Consider the following 6,873-nt stretch of genomic DNA (forward strand, 5'->3'; position numbering starts at 1 on the left):
TGTGTGAACATATGGACACACATTCCTTTTTGTGCACACACAAACATGACACTTAAATCTGATATCATTTTACCGAGAGACTTTACTGTAAGGAAGCAGTCCCTGCATTCATTACCTCAGATTATGTCTAGTGGATGAGTGAGATGGTAAACATAACAGCCTCACTGGGTGAATACGACCAGCCCTCGCTGTAAACCTACAGTTCGGACATGAGAAACAGGCCCTCAGCTTAAATTCAAGGCAGAATTTGTTTATTTTTATTCCACATCTGACTCCGTTTCTATCTGCACCTCACACCATTGAGCCCTTTTTACATTACCAAGTTGTTTGACCAATATAGAAGCCTAAGTCATAAACATGCCTCATGCCATGAAAATTGAAAATGGAGACATCCTGCAGGGTGAGGGATGATGTTGCAAAGGAAATAAGGAAAATTACTAGGACAGTGTGTTTGGAGCCTGGGGCTTTACAATCCTATCCAGGCTCAGTCTCCTGTCCTGATCCATTCTTTATTGATGTACGCAGAACAAATATCCTGAGGGTAGATATTTGAGTGGGACAAATGGATCTTTGTTGTGCTTGAGGAATTGCTCAGCTATGTTTAACATGCAGATCATTTGAAAGACTTTGCCTTTGAAGATTGCCTTGCAAGAATTAAATGAGGGCCTTGCCTCATTACTACTGCCCTAATTTCTCATTTTGTCTCACCGCAGTATTGATCTGAGCATCCTGTTATTGAGTTTAAGGAAGGATTCCACAGAAGATCGCTGATGGGATGCTGCTTCGATACCACCTTTGCTGTGAATTATGCCAATAAAACATGCCATGTTGAAACATCTGCATGAAGCTGAAGATGGATTTCCCTGATTTCTTCATTTACATTAGTTAAATATGTATTTGTGAATATTCTGCAAAGCACAACATATTTGAGTTGCAATGTGGCACACAATATGTGCTAACGCATGCCAGCAGCCCAACTGTAACTACACGTAGTGTTCCCCATGATGTTATGAGCATGACATCTGTGTTAGAGCAGTTCAGAAACACAGACTGTTGCCGTGTCCTCCGTGGGAGCACACGGTGCGCTGCTGTGTGTCGCTATTGGACATGTCTTTGGGGATGCTCCATTATTTACACCGTGCTTTCCTGTGGCCCCGATGAGACATGACAGGAGCCACAGGAAGCTCATGAATTAAACAGAGGGCCCTAAAAGCACAAGGGGAGAGTACAGGGTGCTGGGGAGGCCCGGGGAGACAGCAGAGCACTGGAGCTGCAGATTGCAATGCTCATGTCGCGGCCGGAGGAAGGTGAGGCAGGGAGGAAAGTCACGCACAGACAGAGAGACATGAGAGAGCAGAAGGGAAATAGTTGGTTGACAAAGAAGTAAGAGGAGATAGAGACAGGAGGGAAAAACAGCAAACAGGAATGACATACATTTCTTGACAATGTTGTAATTAGACAGAAAAAGAAAGCTAAAAGAGCACAAGAGCAGTCTTAATTTAGCCAGATATGAATCCCTTACTGAAGCATATACAGTATGAAGATGATGTCATGCATTCAGTGGAATGTTAGTGGGGTGTGTGATGTCTCAGCTGTTGCTCAAATAGGTTGGGCAGTGAGTCGCTCCTGGCTGCATGTCCAGATGGATGGGATAACCTCATATAGGCTGTGACTCATCACCTAAGGCAGCGAACCAATACACAGTAGCTGGCGGCAATAAAAGACTCAGGCAACACCCCCACTGTTACAGTAAAGTGATGAAATGTGACTAATGGGTATTGAGGTCACAGACGGGGATGTTGAATTTTGATGGATGGTGAATTTCTTGCTTATATATTAATATACAATAGTTTTTTACACTGAACATTGTACGTTGATAAATCACACATGTGTGTCGGGATTAACCCATGGTGTGGAACTCGTTTGTGTATTATCTCAGATGCAATGAATATTTGCTTGATAATACCGTGCTTTTACATGCCCTTCTCTTTCTCTCATACACACACACTTAAGTGTTTTATATTTGTATGATATTTGTAAGTAACTTTTTACAGGATGTGCCTCTAATAACAACCTATTTCATTGTCCCTCGGGGAGCTGCTGTCCATCTTTCATGGCAACCCCAGACGGGAAAAGGAACTGCCCATACCATTGGTGCCAGGGTGATATCATCTGACCGTCAACCTCAAACATGGCGCTGAGCCACACGGTACATTTTCATATTGTGGAAGGTCTTCATCCTTCATTTCCCCTTTTATATTCAGGGCCTTTTTTTCTGCACGTATTAATCCTACAGAACAAGTAAAATTGGCTTGTCATATAAAATGGGAAGTTGTGAGCTTTATATATTGGAATGGGTGCCAAGTAAATTAGGCTTATTAACTTGAATCTGTAAAATCCTTCTTTTATTCACGTCAAGCTGAATGTAGCGCCTCTTATTGCTGCAGTCCATTAGTTGTAATAGTAGTCTGTCTGTGGAGTATCAGTTGTCATTCTACTTGTGCTTGAGTGCTCTTAATTCCCTCCAGAGCCCATATGGACAAGAATGTTTTTCAAACAATATGACAAGGCACTGCAATGCAAAATGTAGATGCATGAAACACACATTTGCACAATAATAATTTTAAGTCCTGAATTTACATTTATAGTCTCAAACATGTTAAAGCGTTAGTCTATACTTTTTAACGCAGCGGCATGCAAGTGCATTTACATAAACAATTTTAATGCAGATAAAGCGTGTACGGTAATGACATAATCAGGTCTCAATACATGACTAGCAAATGACTAGCTGACTCTTTTTTTTAACTCTTATTAGTATGTCTTTTAATATCTGTATGTGTGTATGTATGTATGTATGTATGTAGGTATGTATGTGTGTGAGAGAGACAGAGAAATAGACATACATTTCTTTGTCGCAGCTTTGCTCTGCATGTGTGCAAGAGTGCTAACATTTATTTCAGCAAGAGATAAAACCATGACCACATATTTCAGAGCTCTCTGGTAACCGACTAAGTTACTTTTTAAAACTTTTGTCAAAGCTGCCTTCATATAAAAATGTTATAAAAAGTTCTGCAATCAGAGAGCTGCCCATTTCCTACTGCAATCTCTCTCTGAAAGTGTGAGTGAGGGGGCCATGTGTCCCCCCCCCCGCCCCCATCTCACAACAGCTCTCCCCATATGTGCATTCGAGTGGCAGCTGCAAACTCCCCCGCTTGCCCTCTGAAAAAGAAAGCGAAAAACAGCCCCCTGGCCTGCACCACAGCGACTGTAGGAGAGCTTTTCTGGGCAGAACGTGTCTGGCTGACGCTGTGAGTGTCAGAAAGAAACCCAAAAGAAAAAGTTGAGGCTTCTGGTGTTTATTGTATTGTAGAAAACAGCAAACAAATAATTTGCAAGGACTTTTTCATCTGCCGAATTCATCTTTAAAGAAGGAATGTCTCTCTTTTTTGCGTAATTTCCCACTGTGTTGTGACTGAGTAAATGCATTAATTGTGTGCACATACCACACACACGCAACCTGCAGTTATACACTAACAAAACACCACAGTGGCCTCCCCATCTGCCTTCTTCAACTCCCTTTGGGGCCTGCAGGAGGTGTAGAACAGCAGACTGCTCAACACATTAGTAACTCACTGACACACAGCGGCCAGGCGGGCACATATGGCACATATTGAGGCAATGCCAGCATAAGTCTCATCCGGGACCAATAATAGAATATTACAAGACTAGTGTGAAGGCAGAGAAACAAATGCAGGAGAGTGCTGCACAGACACAAACATAGACTTCTGCTTCATTCACACTCTCTGTTTTACATACGCCACAGCACTCACTGAAATGTCACCACACACACACACACACACAAACACACACACACACACACACATCTTCTTTTCAGAGACAGGCAGACGGACCAGCAGCATATTAACCATCTTGTGCAAAGGAAGTACTGAAGTCATGTAAATTGTTAGAATAGTAAACAGACAAGATTAAATGCAAAACAAAAAAAATACAACACTGGAACCAGTGTAATATATATATATATATATATATATATATATATAAAATATAGTGGTATGCTGATAACGTTAACCTTAAATGCCATGGATAAATGATACAAAGCATATTCCCAAGATTATTATTAAAATTGATTTTAATGTGAGCTAATGTATGTATTTCAACAACAAACACTGCATCGTGGCATGACCTGAGACATGTTCTTAGAAATATTCTCATTGGAGTTATTTTTTTCAATTTCAATTCAAGGATTAATGTCACATCTTAAAATATTAATTGATCATTCACATATGACATTAAACATTCAGAATCTGTCTGATATTGGACATGGCATGGGATGGTTTCATAAACCCCATGAAAGTAATGTTGGAAAACCTAGCCCACTGAGAACTTTTGCTCACGCTATCCATCCATGTGACACTCACTCCCTTTTTTAAACTTTTATGTTAGTCTGGTGATTTATTCAAATGAGTCCTGATATGCCTGCAAGTGTCCTTTTTCCTGAGTTCAGAAGAGAAGGCAAGCCGGCTTGTGCACTGACCCTGGAACTTGAAACATATGTGGTAATGCGTGTACTTTACCTCAGACACTCACCACTTTAGTACTTAAATGAGACACCAAGGGGTTATTCAGTTGACACACATAATGAAGATCTTGATAAAGAAAGTGTGTGTGTGTATGTGTGTGTGTGTGTGAAGGATGCCAGAAAGAGAGACAGAGAAAGGAGGTGTATGTGCATTTATAGCATGTTACACTCACTGCTGTGTTACAGTTTATATATAATGTGACTTTTACCTACACATCTAACCACACAAGATGAAAGACGATTGACGTGCACTCAAGTCTGTGAACTGCATTCTGTCATGATAGCAATGAAGACAGAAAAAAAATATCTTGTTACTCAAACTAACCAATGTGAGCAATAGAGCTTGTTTTTTAATAACATTAAAAGACATGATGCAACTGCTTCACATCACAAGCAACATGTCAGTGAATGCAAAAATCATTGTCTTCAAAGGCATGGGATGGTAGCGATATTCCCACGTGCCGCCTTTGAGGGCAATGAAGCATTATGATAATATGACAATTAATATGGATGAGGGCCCTCAGTCGACACACAGTCGGGCTCCTGTGCTAGTGCTCGAATCAGGGACCATCCTCAAATCTGACAACGTAGTTATAGTGAAACAGAGCAGAACAGCCATGCTGGCCGGATGTTCACACTCTTTATCTCCTTGGCAGACTGTCGGCGCCGGCCCACCTCCCATAACACACATGCAGTGATACAGAGAAGACAAAGACATGAAGGTGGACACAACATCACAGATACAGACAAAATCCCAGGATGCGTTGAACTCAGGGCTAGATTTTGGACTTGCTTATTTCTCCTCTACAGGTACATAATCTCTTTTTTCATATCAACACACGTCAGAGTCAGCAGTTGAAGTCGAGCATGCTAGAGAATGGTTATGCCACCTCTCAGCACTTATAGAGCTGGCCTCTTAAATTGTCTGTCAGCCAGGGAAAGGTGATTAGCCACATCCTGTCTGCAATCTTGTTGCACTCAGTTTGGTAGAATCCACAGGACACAGTCCCACTGCTACAGAGACAGAGGATGATCCCAGCCCTCCAGATTACACCGGCACATAAAGCGAAATGAAGACTGTGGACTACTGGACCGAGCAACAATCCCGCCTAAGGCATAGCCATGCTGTGAACGTAGAGGCAATGTTGATCTTGAGACCAGGCAGTTGTGCCACTTCGAGAACCTGCTCACCCTGAAGTGCCCTACGTGCTTCATGACCATGCTCGAGTGCATGTTTGTTTGCGTGTTTACTTGTTTATTTGTGCGTTTGAAATAGAGTACCTTTTATGGTTACATGTCAAGTCAATGTCAGTCGTTAGATTGTACAGTTCACTGACCATCTGTGTCACAGGACTTATGGGAAGCTTGTGCTGTGGTGGAGAACAGCTACTTGAGTGGCCCTCGGGAATGCAAGGTGTGCTCCCTCTTCAGTTGCAATTGTTCGCACCCGGGACTGTCCACTTCTGTCATAGCAAATTAAGGAGCCATTTGTCATGAGAGCTATACAATCCTAACATATCTGTCTTGAAGGGCCTGTCCAATCACAAACAAAAGAGAGAGAACAGATTTACGAGGGATCATAAAAAGACTTGAGCGAGCAATGAGAAAGTGGACGGGATATCCAGACACGCTTATTTTACAGTGCCAGTTGCTCTAAGACAGGTCAGTGTGAAGGCTGAATGGTGAAGACAGCTGCACAGAGGGCATGACTAGAGATGTTGAGGGGAGACCAAGAGAGGCCCACGGCTGTAGCTAGTCAACACTATGTTAGCTCGATCAAGTCAAATTTAGCCCATGGCTGACTTACTGGAGCTATCAAATCAACTTCCCAGCCTGCAAACGACATTTGAATGTCCAAACAGGTATTCAAAGCTCATCCAGATCAGAAATAACATAAAAGAGCAACCTCACTGTCTCGTTGCTATTGGGTCAGTTTATGTCCACTGAGTTTGCTGATATATACCTAGGTCAAGTGTGCCATTTTAGTTTTTTCAGATGTTGTTATTAAACTGTGCTCTAAAACAAATATGTCATGTGGCAATTGTATTTGTAATATATAAAGAAAATGTGAACACCTTTAAATGTGCCACAGAGATGCTATAGGACCAGCTGCGAAAAAAGTATGGTAAATATTACTTCTGACTGCACCGCATTATGTTTCTGTTCATTAAAAAGAAATATCAAACATGATTGTGTGTCCATGTTTGCTAAAAAGTGTCCTAGCACCTATTTGGTGGTTGCTGAATCCAAGTCGACTACCAACAGACATCCTG

The sequence above is a fragment of the Cyclopterus lumpus genome, chromosome 9 (genome assembly GCF_009769545.1).
Source record: "Cyclopterus lumpus isolate fCycLum1 chromosome 9, fCycLum1.pri, whole genome shotgun sequence".
NCBI lineage: Eukaryota > Metazoa > Chordata > Actinopteri > Perciformes > Cyclopteridae > Cyclopterus > Cyclopterus lumpus.